Genomic DNA, 21,644 nt, shown 5'->3' with positions numbered 1-21,644 from the left:
AAAAGTGCTTACAAATTTTGTTGAATCAGGGCTTGAGCTATTAAGTGAGTCGGAAATAGCAGGCCAAATCCTGCTTGCCTTATTCCATTCACTTTAATGGGGTTACTCATACAGATAAGGTGATCAGGATCTGACTCAGTCTTTGCAACTGGTCTACCAGTCATTATTTTACCCTGCCTCAACTACTGCTGTTGCTGTGACACAACCACAAATAGTCTGTCAGCAGAGAGTTTTAAACTGTTTAAAGGCTGAAAGAAATGAATCCTGAGAATTTAGCAGATTGCCTCTAAATCCTATCACATTTTGATGAAATTGCCATGCTGGAGTCAACAGGTATCTATTAAACTGGATGCAAAATTATTCCTTATCACAAGCTGCAGCATCAGGTCTAATTAGAGAAAGAGAAATATTTGGTGGGGGTGGGGAGAGGAGGAGTTTCAACATCAGCTCACACAGAGCTAGGGAAGGAAAGTACCTAATGCAGTCTGCAGACCTTTGACCAGTGGCTTCGTGGCCTTCCCTGGGGAACAATTAAGCTGTGATTCTTATTTTCCTTCTGCCTGTTTTTCATGCAAAATGAGAATGCCAGCATAAGGGAGCAGGTGGTGGTCCCATTAAAGTAACTCATGCAAAAAAAAAAGGAAAATAAACTTAAATAAGAGTAACAGATGTAAGAGGATTTGGAACTGTAGGATAAGGAAGTTCTGAATTTTGTAGAATAGGAAGGAAAGGGTTTATTTACCCGTTATTGATTGTACTTCCTGTTGTGACCTCAACACTGTTTCATAACAGCTTGTGGACTACAAAATCTTGTGCAATAATGAGGAACCAGGATTCTTAGTTCCTACATGGTACCAAACAGAATTACCTCTTTTGTCTAATGTGGACAGACACTGTAATTGGTAGTGAAAAAGGGACAGAAAAAATACATCCACAAGCATGTAGAAAAGAATCATCTTGGTATCCCAGAGCCAGACTCTGATTTTAATTACCCTTCTATAAATCCTGAGTAGATCTGCTTACTTCACTGGTATAAGTGGCCATATTCATTTTCAAAGTGTTTTGTAAACAATCACCTGACTAACTCTCCAAAAAGCTTTGTGAGTATTCCTCCACAATTAGCCTTACCAAGAATAGGTAAGAGTAAGAGAGCAAGGGTGGGAAAATGGAGGGGAGAAAGCAGCACTGAATCACTTTTGTACCTTTGTCATGGCTGTTTGAAGATGTACCAACTTGTAAAAGCTCTTTACATGTCATTATACCAGTATAAAATGCCACAGGACAACGGACTCTAACCATGGCTGCTCCTTCTCTGCCCACTCTGACATACCCCTAGGCTAGAGAAGAATGTTGCCGAGCCATTATGCGGGCTGTAAAACTACCCTCCTCCATGACATGTTCTTCAGGGGCTATTGGACACGAGCTCAGATCCTCAAATGAATTTAGGCACTTTAGTCACTTAGAGCACACCTGCATGAGACACTTTAATGCACATTAGCCTCAGTTAATCTACATGTATGGGCCCTTAACGTGCATTAAAAATGGTGAATTTAGGTTATTCAAGCCTAAATTTGATACCTTCAAATGCAGGGGTATCAAATTTAGGCTCAAATAATTAAAGTGCATTAACACATGTGTAGACATGTGAAAGTCCTTTACCGCACTGTGTGTAGAATAACTTCGGATTAACTTTAGTCACAAGTCAGTTCACATACACAGTGTTAATACGCTTTAATGCCTGCATGTGTAGACACCTGCCTAAGTCCTCAAATTCCTTTGAGAAACTGGGCCTCTGTGCTAACAGAACAGCAGGGGAGTGCCACAGCAAGAGACATGTCTGTATCTTGTATTCTGTTTAGACATGCAACTCAATAAGCTGGGTGAGAGAAGAACCTCAGTGTTCACACATTAAGTAATAATGTCACTGCAGATGAACTGAAACTATGGCTGGCAGCACTTGCAAAGTAAATCCAAGTGGATTTCATTTTCTAGAAATACACCCACACTACAAATACTATGATAAGTGGCAATAAGACAAAGTCTGGAAATGCAGCCAAGGAACTGAAATAAAATACCTGCAGGGACATGAAGCACATAAGTCATACAAATCACTCTGAATCACCATTTTGTCAGGGAGCCTTCTTGGATGGCTGCACTTTATCATACAAATCAATGGAACAGAAAATGTCAAATTTGTAAACTAATGCCTCTTAAAGAGATAAAAAGAGATCCATCAAGAAGAAAGAGGAATTTTAAGGAATAAAAAGTACTTTTGCACAGCTTGCAATGCTTACCAAAATATTTGCTCTGTTTAAAAGCTGTGTTTGAATCGAACGATATGGAACTGTTTGTCTTGCAAATCAAAATTTCTAAGCAGAATAGAATGAGCCTTTATTTTCCTAGTACAGTCATCTAATGAATAATAGGGTATCATTTCTTTAACATGTGATTTGTCAAGTGTGGCAGGCCATTGCAAATGGACAGAGCTGTCCAACTTCTGGGCAACACCAAGCAGGCTGTAGCTCTGGGGGCTGCTTGCTGCACAGTCAGCCCAGATAGCCCAGTTCCTACCTGCCACATGCACAGCCCAGCCAGGCTAGTTCCCCCTGTCATGCAGGTAGCCCCTCACTCCTCACAGCCAGGCACATCATGACTAAGTACAGGCAGTCCAGTCCCAACTATGCATGCATAACAGGCACCCAGCCCCCCTGCTATCTGCACAGCACAGGCACCCGGGCTCCTTCCACTGCTGCCCCCTACCCCCAGGAGCAGAGGGCAAGGAGTGGAAGCTGGAGAGGGAGGGGGAACCCAGAGATCCCAGTGGCAACTGGGTAAAAGCCCATGGACCACCAATTGGACAGCCCTGATCTGGGAAAAACAATTTGAAACATGACTTTTAAAGCAATCAGGACTGCTTTCTTCTGGTCTTCTACCAAGAGATGCAAGTTTTGATTTGGTTTTTCTAATTGGCAGGTAGAAGTTGCCTGGGACATCTGATTAAGTATATCTTTAGTGTAAAATGATGTCATGCCTTCCCTGACTAGCCCTGGCTAATACTAGGACTGACTTGGTTGATGGCAAGCCTTTGGGTAGCATGTGGGTTACTGTAATCTTAATGGAAACAAAATTCTGACACTGGGAAAGGTATATCTTTTTTGCCATGGTGTAAATCAATGGGGTCAACGCATCTTGGTGCTGAACTTGGTGCTACGTTCACTCAAGAAACTAACTCAGGAGTTCAATGAAAGTCAAAGCCAAATTATAAACACTCCACTGTTAAACAGCGCAAAACCTAGATTAATTCCAATCTGCAACTGCAGCTAATCTGTAAGAATGTAAGAATAGTCTTTGGTGGTTGAATTAACTGTTGCTCATGGTCTTCAGCCACAAAAAGTAGGTCCTTGCTTTCCATTTTCTTTAAGTAATACTCCTTAGGAAATAAAGGTAGAAAAATAAGTTTTGTGTTCTATGAAACTCTGAAATCTCAAAAGTTTTCTCATTCTGCATAGGGATGAAACTATGAATTATTTTTGTGAAAATGGAAGTGACAGTAAGGTCTCTCTACTTCAGATCAAGGTTTTGAATCTTGATTTCTCACATCGCAAATAAATGGCCTGAGCCTTAGATTTATTGACTATGTTGGGGTAGCTATTATGTTTCTGAGCAGAAATTCCATTGTCGGTCTTTGAGTTTTTGGTTGTAGCCATGTTCGTCCAAGGATATAGGCAGGCAAGGTTATTTGGGTAGATGTGATACTCAGTTGGTCTAATAAAAAATATTACATCTACCCATTTTAAGTCTTTGAAAATTTCCCAAAGAAAGTGTTGTTGAAATCAGAATAATTCTGTGAAGAGTTTCAACTTTAGCGAATCACGATTTTCATACATAAGGACAATTTCAATAAATACATTCCTGACTAGTTCTAGAAAATAGTGTTTCAAAAGTTGCTTGACTGTCAGCCTTGAAAGTGGAAGTCATCACTTTACTGGGTTTATAGGTACATCAGTGTTTTGTTAACAATTTGCTTCTATCTTGAATCTATAGGGTCTCTCAATTCTCCCTGCTGAAACAGCCAAGAAGAATGTCAGTGCAAGCCAAAGGAACTTATGTTTTGGTGTGCACTGCAAAATTCAGATTATAGTTTCATAGTTTCATAGTCAGTAGGGTCGGAAGGGACCTGAGCAGATCATCAGGTCTGACCCCCTGCTGTGGCAGGAAAGAGTACTGGGGTCAAATGACCAGGTGTTCATTCAGCCTCCTTTTAAAAAACACCCCAGGGTAGGAGCCAGCACCACTTCTCCTGGAAGTTGATTCCAGATCCTAGCTGCCCTGACAGTGAAGTAGCGCCTCCTGATATCTAGCCTGAATCGACCCTCTGCCAGCTTGTGACTGTTATTTCTTGTCACTCCTGGGAGTGCTCGAGGGAACAGGGACTACCCCAATGCCTGCTGGTTCCCCTTGACTAGTTTGTAAATGGCCACTAGATCCCCCCTCAGCCTTCTCTTGTGGATCCTGAACAGGTTCAGGTCCTGTAGCCTCTCCTCGTAAGGCCTGCCCTGCTGCCCCCTGATCATGCAAGTGGCCCTCCTCTGGACCCTCTCCATGTTGTCCACATCCCTCTTGAAGTGCGGCGCCAAGAACTGGATGCAGTACTCCAACTGCAGCCTGACCAATGTCATATAGAGGGGGAGGATCACCTAGTTGGACCTGCTTGAGATGCATCTGTGGATGCATGACAAGGTATGGTTGGCCTTCCTGACTGCATCCCCACACTGTCGGCCCATATTCATATTGGCCTCAGTAATGACTCCAAGATCCTTTTCTGCCTCTGCACTGAGAAGGGAGTTCCCCAGTGTGTAGGTCTGCTGCTGGTTCTTCCTCCCCAGGTGCAGTACCTTGCACTTGTCAGTGTTGAAATCCATCCTGTTCTCTTCCACCCACCCCTGTAGCCTGTCCAGATCTGATTGCAGCCTATTCCTTCCTTCTAGCATGCCCACTTCTCCCCACATCTTAGTGCCATCTGCAAATTTGAACAGGGTGCATTTTACCTCTTTGTCCAAGTCGCTGATGAAGATGTTGAACAGTGCAGGCCCGAGGACCCAGCCCTGTGGAACCCCACTGCCCACATCCCTCCAGGTTGAATAAGACCCATCTACCACCACTCTCTGGGTGTGGCCCTCCAGCCAGTTAGTGACCCATCTGACTGTGTAGGCATTGACTTCACAGTCTCCTAGCTTTTTAATGAGAATGGGATGAGAGACCGTGTCGAAGGCCTTCCTAAAGTCCAGAAAGACTATATGCTCCTCAACATATGCATCCAGGGATTTGTTGACCTGGTCATAGAAGGCCACCAGGTTGGTCTGACAGGACCTGCCTCTAATGAACCCATGTTGGTTGCCCCTAAGCGTAGTCTCCCCTGCTGGCCCCTCGTGGACATGCACCAGGATAACTTTCTCAAAAAGCTTCCCCAGGACCAAGGTAAGACTAACGGGCCTATAGTTTCCTGGGTCCTCCTTCCTCCCTTTTTTGAAAATGGGAACCACATTGGCCCTTTTCCAGTCCTCCAGCACATTGCCAGAGCACCATGAGTGCTCATAAAGCCATGCCAGAGGTCCCTCAGCACTCTGGGGTGGAGATCGTCAGGACCTGCTGATTTAAATATGTCCAGTCCCTCTAGAAGTTCCCTGACTAGGTCCTCACTGACACTAGGCCTGGGCGTGCCTCCCACAGGGCCTACAGGGGTCCCAGTGGGGGGGATGACCAGGTCCTTACTCAGAAAAATGGAAAAAAAAGAAATTGTTAAATAGGTTAACTTTGGTGTCTGGTGTGATGACCAGATTTCCTATGATGTCTTGCAGAGGCCCCACATTACCCAGTACTTTCTTTTTATCCCCTATGTATTTAAAAAAGGACTTCTTGATGTCCTTGATCTGGGTAGCTAGTCCCAGTTCCATCTCTGTCTTGGCCTTCCTGACCGCCCCCCTACTGTCCCGAGCAACAGAGGTATAGTCCTCTCTGGTGATGGCTCCTCCCTTCCAATGGGTGTATGCCTCCTTTTTAGCTTGGAGACATTTCCAGATGCTTTTGGTGAGCCATGGGGCCTTTGTGCCCTCTTGCCCCCTTTGATCTATGTAGGGATTACCTCCCTTTGGGCTTGGAGGATTGTCTCCTTAAGGAATGACCACTCTTCTTGGACACCCAACTCCCCCCCACCTCTGGAACCTCAGTGTCTCCCTCACTAATCTCCTTACCTCGTTGAAATCCGCACTCCTGAAGTCCAGAGCTGTTGTCTTGTTGCAGGCCTTCGCCACCTTGCGCTGGATGGTGAATTCCAGCAGGTGATGATCGCTGTCACCCAGGTAGTCAAGCACCCACAGTCCCCCCACCAGGTCGTCACCCATGGCCAAGACCAGATTAGAGTGCAAAAAATTCATCAGAAAATGTATTTCTTGGCATTGTTTTACTGACTGGCATTTTATCTTTTCTGCAGAAAATTCTGGATAGTTGACAACTATTCAGAAGTACATAATAACATTTCGCAACAACATACACACATAGCCCCATGGTGGCATACATAGGACCAGAAAGGGATATGGAGACCTAAATGGCTAAGTACAGACAGTGAAAAAGTCTGAGACTGAATCAATTCAATCTTCACAGATTACTCTAAACTGTGTAGATTAAACTGGTAATCAAATGAACAGACATTCATTTTTGATTCTGGAAATGCAGCCACATGCCTTCAGTGCCCAGGCCAGAAGGCAGGGGGGCACAAGAGCATTCCTCCCTATTTAACTGAAGCAAAGAGCTTGAGTCAAGGCTAGTTCACCCACGCTGCAAAGTGGTGGGGGGACGGGGATTGTGAGGGAGGTGCAAAGCATCCTGGGATGCTGGAGAACTGTGTGTTAATTTGAATCTGGAGGGGATCTGGGACAGAAGTTCAATAAACCAATTTAACTCAAATTAGTGAAATCTGATACTATGTAGCAGGCTTGCCTTTTGGAGCTTGGGTTGAGTCCCAGGCTTGAAATCTTGCTGTTTTGATTGGTGGAGCTCATCCACCAATCAGGAGGCAACAAGAGGAGTTAAGTCATGCTCCTTTCCTGAGGGCCAGGGAGAGGAGTTTCCCCCCCACTCCTGGACCTGATTGAAGACTGCAACACTCAGGTCTGGAAGACTTCAGGGGTGGAGCCCTGGAGCATATAAAAGAAGCTGCATGCCCAGCATGAGGGAAACACATCCGGGACAGAGAAGAGAGAAGAGCGGGGCTTAGAAGAGCTGAGGAAAGCTGCTCAGCGGGGCAAAGCAGTAGCCCAGAAGCGTCTCTGAAGACTTCCATCAGTGGGGAACGGCAGACAGCTCCAGCAGGTAAGCTCTCAGTGTGCAGCCCAGCACACAGCGTCCAGACCCTGGGAGCTGCGTGAGGCAGATCAGGTCTGCAACCTCTGGCGTGTGGCCAGAGACATGATGCACAGGACAGTGCACAGAGTAGGACCTTTGGAGCGCTTGGGTGGCTCAGGTCCTCAACCCCTGGAACGAGGCTGGGAGGTCGGTGCAGGAGGCGCTGCATGGGGGGTCCAGGAGCAGACCAAGCCTGGTGCTGCATGAGGCAGCCAATGCTTCCAACCCATAGCAAAAGGTTGAGTCCAGGGAGCTAGATGGTGATCAGGCTACTGAGCCAGCAGACCAGGCCATGCCAGAGACCCCAGAAGCCCTGCATACAGGAGCCCTGTTCCAGGCAACAGTGACCCCCCCAAAGCCCACTGCAGGCGAGAGAGCAGCCTGGTGCAGAGGATGAGGGCCACCTTCCAGACCTGGGAAACATGAGTTGCAGGGAAAAGAGGTTTCCCGCAGGGGAGGGGGAGGGGGAGTCCCCTCCCCCCCCATTAGTTAAGGGCTCCTGAAAGTGGAGGTCCCACTGGGACGGCCCCCTAAAGTTACCAGCTTCCTTGTAGGGCTTGGGAAAAGCCCAAGGCCATTAGGGTTTCCCCTCAGGACTGAGTTTATCTTTGGGGTTCTTGCGCCATAAGTGGTGTGATGTCATGCCTTATGTTTTGTGAACTCTCACGTTGTAAATTAGTAGATGAGCAGAGTCCTAGGGCTCTGTTGGGACCCCCTGTTGCTATTATTTCACCTGTTGTTTATTTGGATTTACCTGTGACTTACCTGTGTCTGAAGCACTGGTATAAGGTTTTATGGCATTTACCCAGAGGATATTGTTTATGTTATTTGTTTAGATATCTTACATACATACATACATACATATATATATATATATATATATATATATATGTGTGTGTGTTTATATCCATGTTTCTTTCCCTTGTGATAAGTTAATGTAAATAAATGTGTATATAGTTAAGTCCCCTGACTGTCCTGGCCCGGTTCTATAGGGACAGAGGGAAACTGAGTGGTCTGCAGTTCCCACCCCACAGCACACCTGCCAGCTACAATCCCCTTCAATTGGAGAAAGGGAGTACATACCTGAGTTACCTGGGCTACACTACATCCCTCCAGGTTCATCTTAAACTGGTTTCAGCCTTTTGAAAGTGGTTTATGTGCACTGAATTTCTGGTTTTATTTGAACTGGTTTCTAATTGCTTATACCAGTTTATGTGTAATTCTGTCCATAACCCCTGCCTGTAACATCAGTCTAATATTCCAAAACATGTTGGGATAAACATTTACTGTGGTTAAGGTCATGGTGATAATACAAGTACATATAAATAAGTCTTGTGCTTCTATAGGACTCTCCTCATCTAGGATAGTAGTAGTTTGAGATGGAAAAAGGCATTTAGATTATTCAGTCTATTATCTTGCCTGAGCAGAGTATAAACCCCTGAAAAGACCAAGTCAGAGAGTAAGCTAGAATGGCTATACACTTGATCTTAGCCATATCTGCTATGGAATATAATAAGTAAATTAGAAACTCAAAGGCAGTGATGCTAATGCTGAAGAGAAAGCAGGATGGAAATTCAGGCATCATACTTTCATTTCAGCCAAAGTTTTCAAAAAGGATGTATATTTGCATTGCCACTTGACATATGTCTCAGAGCAGGTCTGAAACCCCACCCACCTAAAAAAAAAAAGACAGAGCTAGCTTGAAATATGTTATTTCAGTTAAAAACCTGGAGGCAATGAGTATATCTATTATCTCTGAGAAGGAGAAGCCTCAGTGCAAGGCTCTAAAGGATTAAAATCAGAGCCCAGCTGGCAAAATACCTACTGAGTAGCAGAGCTTGATTCTCACTTACCTTAAAAGCCCTTTATGCCATTTGTCATAGTGCAAGGGGGTATTGCTGGAGCAGTGTAAATGAGAATCAGGTTCAAGGGGATGAATGCAGAAATGAGGATGGGATCATAGAGAAAAGAAAGATTGTTGAAAGGTCTCTTAGTGAAATACAGTCCTGTTGTTGCAATAGAAAGAAAGCACAGGGAAACCAGTTAGGGTGGAATGTGAAAGCTATCCTTCTGTACTCATCCTGGCCTTGGACGTTAAAATCTCTTTCACTGGAGAAAGAAATCATTGGCAGGGCTCCCAATTCCTCTTAGCCTCTTTTTGAAATGTACTAATGGATATTTTACATCTAGATGGGAGAGGAGAGAACTTGAAATACTTGAGGAGGATGGTGTTTGTAACAGGGAAGCCTAGCCACCCCCACTGTTGCACAGTGAGAGCAAGTGATACCATTTCCTCATTTCAGTGCTAGGATCTTAATGATGGAGAGTCTTGCGGAGGGCAGAGAAACTGCAGCTTTTACCCACCTTATTCTGTGTGGATGGGCACCTTCAGTCAATGAAACCTCACACGGGGTGGTGCTCTGGGAGGAAGAGACACAACCAGGTTGCCTGGTGACAGCATTGATTTAGCACTTCACCTAGGAGCCTTCTGCGGGTAACACTTCCATGAAGCCCTGGTGTAATTTATAGCTGGTCCCTCTCATGGGAAGGGTGGCAGCATAGATCAGGTTTGCTTTTGTGTTGACCAGTGTGGTTTTTGTCATTGTTTCAAAAATTAAGGCTGGCTCATTCCTTTAAACAAAGGGGAAGGGGATAGGGGTGGGGGCTGAAAGCCGTCTTACCCATGGGGGAGTTGGAAGCACCGCAGCGTAAAAAGGCTATAGGGGCTGTTGCTGGGTTTTTGGTTGTAGCTGTGTTGGTCTAAGGGCATAGGGAGGCAATGTCTAAGGTCACAGGCAGGATAGATATGATATCTTTTATTAGACCAACTGAGTAGTTGGAAAAAAGTTATTTGCAAGTTTTCAGGTATAATCACCCTTTTTCAGGCATAGGGAGTCTCTGCTGTTGAAAACTTCCTGTGATCCATTTCTTATTCATCAGCTTTTGTAAAGAATGAGAGATGTGGTATGACAAACACTGCTCTGGCAGCTGCTTTTTTTTTATTTTCATGACTCAAATAATCATGTGGCAAACCTAAACCTCAGGCACCCAAAGCAGGAAGCATGCCGGAGGGGCCATGACCCGGCCATTCCTAAACTCAGATAATCCTGGCTATTGTGATTGGTCACAGGCAGCTAGACTGAAGCTATGGGAGCCACTGGGGCTGCTGCAACTTGGTCCACAAAACAAACAGAAGCCTGGCAGGCTTAGCACTTGGGCAGAAAGCCCAGCCTTCAGTCCCTGTACGGGGCTTCGCAGCAGCACAGGACTCAATGATCTCTCCAGGGTGCAAGCAACACCAGTTTAAATTCATATGTTTCTTAATCTTGCACCCATTCATAAATACACAGTTTTCATTTTCTTTACACATCAGCTCTGTATCAGCCCTAACAGCATCAATAGTATGACTTGCATGGCAAGATGCCAGAAACGAGGTAAGCAACTAAGAGGAGTGTGTGAGAAGGCATAAATAGCTTTATTTACTTTCACTAAATATTTATAGTCTATATCCTTACATTAACTTACACTTCCTGAGTCTATGAGCTATACTCGCTAAGACCCTTCATACTCAGTAACACTTTGGAAAGTAGGTGTAAGCAAGCTTAACAGAGTATGAGCTGTGCTGCCAACAGTAGCACAGTGTAGACGTACCCGAACTGGCTTGAACTATACTCACTCCAGGAGCAGAAGTGTCACCACAGCAGCTTGGGGATCTCTCCACTCCATTTCACTCAGCAGTGTAGAGAGCATATCTCAGAATGTAACTTACATTACTTACAGCACACCTCTGAATTTGGTTCAGTATGTGTCTCCACACACTCCTCACTTGGGCATCAAGAAAGAAATATAGCTTGGCGGCATGATCAAATATACAAAGGCTGCATCTACATGAGATGCTGACTGCACTGTTGTTACTGCACAATCATTTAGTACTTGTATAAGCACTAAATGACTAGTACTAAATGACTGTGCAGTAACCCGAGTTACTGCTGATGAGTGTTTTTTTTCATGATGCTACTGCACAGCAGCCTACTACTACTGCATGGTAGTGTCTTGTCACAGTTGTTGCCATGCAATGCTACTGCACAGTAGTATTGGGCAATTGCGCAGTAAGTGTCTCATGTAGATGGGGCCAGAGCCATACCAGTTACTAACATCCTGGGCACAGCCTTAGGTACTTTTCTAGCTCAGATGGATTCCTTAAAATGACTAAGATTAACACAGGCAACTTAGCATCTGAGTCACCTATCTCTTTAGCAGATTCCAGGTAGTTTTCTTGAAGCTTCAATTCCATTTTTTAAATGAGTTAGGCCCTTCAGAGGAAGTTTTATTTTACCACATTTAACCTTTTTTCCTAAAAATATAACATAGAAGCATAGAATAATAGGGCTGGAAGGAATCTCAAGAGGTCATGTAGTCCAACCCTCTGGGTCAAAGCAGGATTATTTCTGTCTAAACAGTCTTAGACAAGTATTAGTTGCATCAGTTCTTAAAACTTCACAAATAACCTTCTCATGCAACTGCTAGGCACAATACCCAAAAACATGCATATGTTATGTTTGTTATACATATAAAATTTTTGAAAAACGTGGACATATCACTTTAGACATTTTTAAAAAAGGTAAACCCAAGACTGGACAGCTGAGGAAGCAAACAAACAAAAGAACTCTGTCTTCTGTCCTCAAATATTTCTATACTCCTTAAAAGCCTTTAAGAAAATGAAAGATGTATGGTTCTGAGACTAATGTGGCAGGATGTAGCTGCCAGAAGAAATGACTGCTTTTGATTAGCAGTTAGACCCAATACGAGTCCCTTAGTCTGTGTCTCACTTAACTGAATGATTAACATGACCCTTTGCTTTAAAAGTCTTTTTCAATACAATAGTTTCCAAATACAATGGTGCATATCCAATGAACTTGAGTACCCGCTACCTCTCCCATCACTGGTTACCTTATCTTGACAATTCACTCAAGGGTAAGGAGTAATGCAATAGTGGATTTCATATGAAAAGAGAATGCTTCTTTCTTTCTTTGACAGCTTTAGTTTCATAGCTACTCAAAGTGTAGGATACTCTCCTTTTTCTGGTATACCCAGCCATGGTAATGAATGAGCGTGTATGAGAATGCAAGTGTGTGCGCTCTGCGATGGGATGTGATTTATTGTGCCTGCCTGTCAATATGATTCATTAACTGAGTGTCTAGGAGTAGAGCAGGGTGCTGAGAGAGCCTTGCAAAGCCAGGGAAAGGAAAATATAAACCCCCTAATTTCAAGGGCTCATACTGTCTGGTCACTCAGAGTCATCAATCTTTCTGCTTGGAACTCCAAACACCACTGCTTTAAGTGGTATATGTCTTCTATACCAGAAGGGTTATTTTTTTTTCTCTCTCTCTTCCTTCATCATGACCTCTCCCATCTGCTTTCTCTTCCTCTCATTCTTTCTTCTAGTCTTCCTTAAACAGCTGTTCTCAAGGTGGGGAATGGAGATGCCTCTTTACTTTTTTCTGTTCCTGTCATTCAGCATTTGTCCAAGCATTCAGCATATGATGCTGGCCAAGTGTCTGCAGTTCTGAGGAATGGGGAAATTTCCAAGTAGCCATTAGACAGCCTATTTTTTATATATACACTGATTCATAAAACCCTGTATTTTTCCTATTGTATAGATATATATTGCTCCAGAAAACTGGAAGCAAAGCAGATTATACAGGTCAGTAAAATTACATAAAGAGTTATAATAAAAAGGTAAATGGGGAGTTGGTGACATGGGTGTAAGTTTTACACTATGATATAGAAATAAAAGGAAAATAAATATTTACATCAAAATATCAAAATATCAGACATAATATTATGCCTATGTTTATTGAAACATTATGGGTAATGAAATTATATCAGCCTTACTTCTTTAGAGAGCTAAACCAAAGAAAAGGCCTTAGCTAAAAACGACCATAGGTGTAAGCAAATTATTTCTCCTTGCCTCAATTGCAAATACCACACAGATATATACACCCTCAGATGCAGAGTGAGTAAGTGGTCAAAACCCCTGACCACATATTGTACTTGAAAAATGGAAACTCAAAAGCTAGCGGTAAGTCAGGTCTATACAGTAAGGGCGCATGTGTGTTAAGCGTAAGGAAGGAGTCACATTACCTGCTTCTGGCCAGAGACCGGAGACATCTGCACACAACAAGGAGATTAACTCACAGACAGCTTTCCTAACAGACAGTAGAATTCAGCCTGGAATGGAAGTTTTACTTGGTCATAGTCTGTTTAAAAAGACAAAAGACAGATGTCTCATGTATGTCATAAAATTTCTATTTAAACTACAGTTCTGAAAGAAATGTGACCCAAATCTTCTTGGTGCTGCCAGATGTTCCTCTTTTTTGCTTTCACAGGACAAGTGGTAGCAAAAATTGAATATAAACGTCTAAAACAAAAAGAGACATTACTCCTTTCTCACGGGCAGTTTTGGCACAGAGAACCTTATGTTTCTGCTTTGATTCCCAAATGCTGTGCTCTGTGGTGTTCTTTACATGGCACTCTGAGTAGTGAATTTCCATAACTAAGTGAGCGTTGACCTATATTTAAGGTGGATGCCTCACTGCCTGCTTTCAGAGATCATACTCTGAAGTGCACCCTGGCTGCCTTCCAGATCAGTGTACTCTACCCTGGCTACCTTCCAGATTGAGATTTTAAGAAATTTCCTGGCTTGTCCCCAGTGGTTTCATGGGGCAACAAGTTGGACGTGGAGAGTTTGGATGGGAAGGTCATTCCAGAAAGAAGGGATGGGAGCTGTTTACTATTATATACGCAGGCTTGCATCTGACCTGGCTTGTAAAACTATGCAGTACCTTCAACAAAAAAGAGTATATGCAGTGAAGTAACTAACAGACTGAAAAGCTTGCGTATGTAAGAATCAGGATTATGAGTGCATCATAACTAGCTATGCTAGAATATGGTACTTGTGGCAGTCAATGAATTAGACTATTCAGATGTAAATGTTTGCCATTGTAGCTTTATCCTGATGCACATTTCTACCGCTAAATTAAATTACGTACCCTTGAAACAGTTAACAATACAAGAGTCCTGAATTTCATTTTTTTAAGGCTCAATCATACTCTTGAGCCCATTTTCTGTGAAGTTGAAACTGAAGTATCTAAAGATGGTTGAGTCCCTGATTAATTGATTAAATCATCTTTACAACACTAACAGCCCTGCTGTGAACTTCCTGTTTCTGATAAGATTTTTTGTGCAAGAGATGGAGCCTTGAGAAGGCTGCACATAATTATAGTACAAGTATCTGAGTCATTTTTCAGAAAGTAGAAAGTAATTCAGCCATTAAATGAGGCAGCCTTAGCAAGGTAGCAGCACGGGAGACTTGGCATATGAGCCAACTTCTCTGAGCTTTCCTAGCTGTAAATCTGTAGTCACTCACTCAGGTCAGCGTCACCCAGTGACTTTGGATTTGCACTGGTGCAGCTGGCAGCACAGTCTAACCCAGTATTTCAGAGGCAGAAGTTCATTTCAACCCCTGCAAGAATACAGACTGCTTGAGTAATCAGAATAGGAGTGAAACATACTGCTGAATTTGTGGAAGGTGAATGGCAAGTCCGAATGTCACCTTTCCAAGCTATCCTTGCCTACTATCAATATGCATATGAGGCATAGGAGAGACTCCCTTCTTACTGCATCTTACCACACTACATAACTGAGGCACAACTGGTCCTACAAATTGCAGTGCCTATGACAAAAGTACAATAAGGACCCTTCTTAGACAGTTAACAGTCTGGTGATTTATTACTGTTGCAAAGTAATACCACAAAATAAATAGGGTATTTCAATCACTTAACTGTACAGATATTTTAACCAATTAATTAAAATTGGTTTGACCCTAGCTGACTTCCTGCCACTGGGACAAGGGGCTGGATTTGATAATCTTCCAAGGTTCCTTCCAGCTCTAACGTCTATGAAATCTATGAAATCTATGAAAAGCACAAAATGTTCAAATGAGGTTCTGCCCCATGGTTCAAAAAATGACTTCTTGTGGGGTTTTTTAATGTGCAGAGCTCCACATAGCACCTAGGGTAACCACTTATGTATATGCCCTGCCCTGAGGCCAGCCCTTGAACTAAGGCCAGTGAAAAAGGGAACCAAAGAAATGAGAAAGGCCTCAGCTAAGGAAGCTGAACATTTGCTTATCAGAGTAAAACTGTCAGCAAAAAAATCTGACAGTTCAAGCAAAGAAGATCTGTGCCTAAGGGAGGTTGCTGGAATAGTAAATAGTCAAGAGGATGCAATAACTAGTCTGTAGGGTTTTGGTGAGGCTAGTTAAGTCTTTAGATCAATCATGGTTTGTTTCAGACAGCTGCCTTTTTCTTTAATGTGATTGCTAGAAATGCTGAAGTGAAAAAATAAAAATAATAAATGAACACAGCTTCATAATGCTCTTTTCTCCAGTAAGCAATTTACTATTGTCTAACAGTAAAATGCTCATTCTCTCTTTTTACCCTGGCACATTTTGTCAGAGGCTACCTGAGTGAAAAACTGCTCAAAAGTGATGAGTAATTGGAAAGCTTTTGCTTTTGAGATTATGCTCAGCCATGACTGTCAGCTGTGCCCTCTGCACATGAGTATTTTCTATTTTATTTTCCAAGAGCTGCCCTGCCTAAAGGGCCCCATTCCAGGAGTATTGTCTTGCACTGTTTAAGCAGGATGGATCTGGTCTGGGAGACCTAGGTGGATCTGGTCTGGGAGACCAGAAGAACAAAGGTGTCACTGTAGTGTGACAGGAAGGGCTCACATTTGATCTATGGCATATGAGACTGTGCCAGAGAACAACGCCTAGGTCTGTGTAAAAGGCAGGATGGGTCTAACCGCAGTGCGGCTGCACTGCTATGTGACAATTTTAAACACTGTCTCCTTCATTTTCGTGGCATCTTTCATTTCTCCCACTCATTTTTTGTCCCTCCTTGGCCCTATCTGCATCTTCTTTCCCTTCTTCTTTGATCCATTCATCTACTTCTCCCTGCTCTTTTTTCCTGTACAGACGTATTTGTGTATTTTTCTTGCCATCCTCTTTGGATGCATATACTTGATTCTTACCCTCCGTTGTCATCACCCTCAAAATCTCACTCTTCCTGAGTGGTGAACAGTGTCATACGGTGGCTCACAGCATGCAACCTCTGCCGTTCTTGCTGAGAATCCTAGTAGTTGCTATGCTACAAATGAGGCCGTGTTGGGTATGAAATTCCAAGATTTGCCATCCCTGTCATATCTGGATAGATGTAGCAGTCAAAGGCTTCAATAGCAAATACTGTGCTAGGCCCAGATTTTAACGTATAAAAACCAACACAAATGTAGAAATTCCATTATCTGACAAAGAATTCAGTGCTCCCCCATTTGTAATAGAAATTAATGTCAAATTGACGAACAAGACTCAGCTATAAAGTACAATGTGAAGCAAGATAATAGCGAAGTGTTTCTTTGTAGAATTGCCACAAACAACAGCTAAAAAAGGCAGGGTAGGCTTGAGCCTTATAGACTAACCAATATGTATTCACCCTCAGATCTAAAATATTTATTCAGGAGATACACACATACGCACACGCTTGGGTTAGTCCAGAAGGTGCAAATATACTTTGTCTTCTGTATCTTCAGACTACATCTCTCTGATCATGGATAGCACCTAAGAAACTATTGACCTTAAGGGTGGTTAAAAATAAAAGGCCAGTTTTAATGAGAAAACAACATGTGCTATGCTGAAATTTTGAGTATTTCCTCAGTATTTCCAAATTGGTTTTCTTAGGTTTCATTCCTATTCTTGGTAATGTGGGAACGAGAAGACTTACTAAAAGGAACAATGCAATGCATACATCTTCTGCTACTATTCATCACAGGAAATTCCTCATCTCCTGGAAGAGGGGAACTCTAAGTGCATTTCTTACCTATTTCTATAAACTGACCAAGCAAAGTGTTAGTGTAAACATCACTCTCAACACTACATTAGCCTCTTTTTTTCTTCCATCTGATAAGGTGCTAAGAATACAGAAAACATTCTAGGAGAGCACAGGCAGCTGAAGGAGTTTGAAGAGGTAAGGGCCCAGGCAAACTTCCCTTCACCATATTGGTACAATAAAATAAAGCAATGGATTGAGCACCCAGCACAGAACTTCTAACGTTTAATCATGGTCCTGCCACTTACTGAGGTGAGCTGCCTAGATCACTCGTGCTGTGCGTTAGCATTTGTTTAACAGAGAGTTGCATTGGTTTAACTTGGGATTTTAAAATAATTCAGTTAAATCAGTGCAAAAGACTGTGGAAGCGCTTTCAGTTTAAAACAAAACTTTTTTGAGTTTAGTTTAAATACATCAGGGCAGGGTTAAATGAATCAAAATAAACTAACCTTCAGTTAAAATAGAAGTGAATGTGCAGGAATTTGTGCATAACAAGGCAGTTTAACTGTACTAAACTAGATTTAGTACTAAGCAAGACATCAGCCTCTCCATCTGTAAAATGATGATAGCAATACTCTTTGGATTCATGGGAGGGGCTGTATTGTATCCTCTTTAACTGTGGATAGATTTCACCACCCTTACCTTGATTTCAAGACTGCTCATGAAATAAAGTACTACAATATTTAGTGGCTGCATCTACACGAGATGCTGACTGTGCAGTTGTTACTGTGCAGTAATTTAGTACTTGCATAGCCATCTCTGCACGGCTTTGTGGTGACACTGACTATGCAGTAGGTCATTACTACTGTGCAGTGGCATTGTGTTATGTTTTGTGCCCCATGATGCTATTGCACAGTAGTAACATGCTACTAGTAGTCTCCTGTAGATGCAGCCAGTGTGGAGAAAAATGGTGAAATATAAGGATTCTTTGGTTTTGTCTACCTACAATAGCTGTGCTGGTAGTCAAAGGATTTGTACCACCTTAATATTTATTAGGCCTGTGCAAGAGGTTAGTATTCGCTTCGGATTTGGCCGATTCAGGGGACAGTGATTTGATTCGGTGATTCGAATCACTGTCTCAAATCAATTTGGCCAAATATAATTCAGAGATTCAGCTGCTGCTGAATCTCCAAATCTCCGAATCAGCCAAGCCCATCTCCCCCAGCCTGGCAATGGCTGCCCCGCCTGTCCCAGCTCCCAGCTTTTTGGAAAAATAAAGCCCCGGCTCACCAGGTGCTGCTGGGCGGGGGAGAGCCCCACTGCCCCCCAATGCCCCATGCTGCATGGGGGGCTCTGTAAGAGCCCCCAACCTCCCCCTCATTCCCCCAGACCCCCATGGGTTCCCTGCCCAGGCCAGCTCCAGCCCTTTAAAAAACAAACAAACAAGAAAAGCCCTGAACTCACTAGTTCCTGTTGGTGGGGGGTGATCCACACTGCCCCCCTGCTGCCCTGTGCCATGTGGGGGGCTCTGCACGAGCCCCCGCAAAGCTCCAAGGCCACTGCAGGAGTGGTGAGTCCTGGGGTTTTTCTTGGGTTTTTTTTTTTAAAGAGCCAGAGCTGGCCCAGACGGGGCACCCGTGTGGGGGCTGGGGGAGTGGGGGGTGGGCAGGGGGCTTGTGGCACCAGTGCGTTCCCTGGTGGACTCGGAAGTGGACCGGAAGTTCTTCTGGTCCACTTCTGGGTGTGCTGTTGAGTATGCTGGGGAGCCCTCCGCACTCCTGTGGGATGCTCCATCTGCCCCAGCATTGCAGCATTCACTAGCCACCTGGTACCTTGAGGTATGTAGAAACATTTAAAGCTGTGTCTATGTACAAATTGTCAAATCTTTCTGAATCTCTCCGAATCAATTGGGAGGGTTACGATTTGATTCAGAGAGATTAAAGGGTCTCCTGATTCAATTCAGATTTGGAATTCGGCTGCCAAATCAGGCCGAATCTCTGCCAAATCAAATCAATGACCGAAGTTTCGCACAGGCCTATTATATATAGGTTTAATAGATTTCATAGACATTAGGGTTGGAAGGGACCTTGTAAGATCATCGGGTCCAGCCCCCCACCCAAGGGGCAGGAAGTCAGCTAGGGTCAAAGGATCCCAGCAAGATAAGTGTCCAAATGTTTCTTAAAAGTGTCCAGAGTAGGTGCTTGCACCACCTCTGGGGGGAGTCTATTCCAGGCCTTGAGGGCATGGACAGTGAAGAAGTTTTTCCTTATGTCCAGCCTGAAACAGTCTTGTGGGAGTTGGTGACCACTGGATCTTGTCATCCCTTGGGGCACTCTGGTGAACAGGCTTTCCCCCAGATCCTAATGCACATCCCTTATGTATTAGGCTGCCACCAAGTCACCCCCGAGCCTGCGCTTCTCCAGGCTGAAGAATCCCATAGCTTCTAGCCTCTCTTCATAAGGCCTGTTCTCTTGAAATACTATAGGTGTTTCCCATAGTTCTGGAATGTGGTTGTTGCTTCAGGGGGCCAGAAAGGAATTTTCCCCCTGCTTTTACTACACCTGTGAGGGTTTCTTTTTTGCCCGCCTCAGAAGCATTGAATGTTGTCTGCAGCCAAAGCTGGGGATTTTGGTTGAGAGATCAGTACTCTTTCTGGAACTACAGTCCACTAGTTCCTGGCTAGAGGGTGTTGCCCCTCCACTTAGGGTCAAACTGGTTGTCATATTTGGGGTCAGGAAGGAGGTTTTACCTCACAGTCAGATTGGTATAGACTGTGGGCATTTTTATCTTCCTCTGAAGCAGATGGAGTGGCCCTGTTCCTTGGATCTCTCAAACATATTTTTTAACAACTCTTGGGGCAGCAGGACATTGGCTGCTATTGTCCCTCTGTATCTCCAACCTGTGGCAGGTTAGGTTTTCTGGTTATGTGACAGGGTTGCATGTCTACTTTTAGTAATAGGTTAGACAAGATTTGCTTGGGAGGTTTTGGATAGGGATAATACTGCCTCAGGCAGGGGGTTAGACTTAGGGTTACCATACATCTGGATTTTCCCAGACATGTCCTCTTTTTGCATCCTCCTATCTCCTTCCTAGCAGGTTTTTTAAATCTGAGCAAATGTCTGGGTTTTTGCTTTGGTCTGCTGGTGGGAGCAGGGGGATGGGCGATTGTAGGCAAGGAGCTGCAGGCAGGTAAGTCTGGGTTGGGGGGCTGGGGCAGGGCAGGGGGTCCTGCCTGCACCCTCCAGCTGGGGAAGGGGGGTCAGGTGCTTTTGAGGGCTGTGGCCAGGCCAGCAGCAAAGGGGCTGGTGCCCGTGCTTGCAGGGGCGGAGCGGCAAGATGTTAGGGAAGGAAGGTCAAAGGAGGGAGGTAGGCCATAGCCAGGCCTCCTGGCCTGGCATGGTAGCCCCAGCCCAGGGAGGAGGGTGTCACAAGCCTCTCCTCCTCTTCCCAACAGCCTGTGCTGGGGTCAGACTCACTCCGAGCCACTGTGCCCGGCCTAGTTCAGACAGGGTCAGCTGTGACCTCTGAGGCAGAGCTGGGGGGAGCAGGGGCTGCGAGTCAGGAGTGAGGGGAACCAGCATGACCAGGGGGGCAGGGTACTGTGGTTTGGGAATGAGGGGCACTGGCAGAGCTGGGCTCTGCGGGTTGGAAGTAGGGCTGCAGGGGCTGTGGCTTGGGAGCTAGAGGCAACAGAATGGCCAGGGGCAGGACACTGCCATATCACTGCCCCTTCAGTCATATCCCTCCTCCCTCACCCCACACATGATATGTGTTCTCTTTTTTGGAACTAGAAATATGGTAACCCTAGTTAGACTAGATGATCTTCAGTGGTTTCTTCCAGCTCTACTTCTCTATGATTCTACGATCTCACAGGTTATCTGCCTGGGTGTCTGGGGAAGCAGTATAACAAGGCATCTTGGCCCTCAGGTAAGCAGGATGCATGGGGCAACGGCGACTTCCAGGCACCACCTTGCAACTGGCACAATTGCACAACTCTGGCAGCAGCTGTTATTCCTTCCCGCCACTAATAATTCTGCTACCTCAGGCATCCTTCCCTAGTTCTGCTCCCAATCTAGGGAGCTGAAGAGAGAACGTTGCAGAGAGCAGGGTTCAGAATTTCATTACAGGAAATCCAGTGCTGAATGGGGTTCTGTATGCAACTGTAGTTGCTACCATAGTGCTACTGTATGCAAAATACCACAGAACAAGCTATTGCACTAATGAATAAGGTGGGGGGAGGGGGGAGAAATAGAAATAAGAAGTCACCCAGTTCCTTGTTTCATTGATCTTATGCAATGTTAAAAGCTGAGTGATATAAAATATATGAGCAAAAGAACTGAATTATGAAGATCAATA

At 44.3% G+C, this 21,644-nt stretch overlaps 1 long non-coding RNA gene across 1 annotated transcript in view; it reads left to right on the top strand.

Annotated features, from left to right (window-relative positions):
• Window positions 1-6,935: 6,935 nt before the first annotated feature.
• Window positions 6,936-21,644, top strand: part of LOC132247752 (uncharacterized) — a 30,128-nt gene continuing 15,419 nt past the window's right edge. Inside the window, exon 1 of the long non-coding RNA XR_009459144.1 lies at window positions 6,936-7,368. This is a non-coding gene — a long non-coding RNA (uncharacterized LOC132247752). The remainder of the gene's footprint in view (window positions 7,369-21,644) is intronic.

This window comes from Alligator mississippiensis, chromosome 1 (assembly GCF_030867095.1).
Source record: "Alligator mississippiensis isolate rAllMis1 chromosome 1, rAllMis1, whole genome shotgun sequence".
NCBI classification, from domain to species: Eukaryota; Metazoa; Chordata; order Crocodylia; family Alligatoridae; genus Alligator; species Alligator mississippiensis.
The sequence above is the reverse complement of the archived record's forward strand: the minus strand, read 5'-3'. Positions and strand labels throughout refer to the sequence as shown.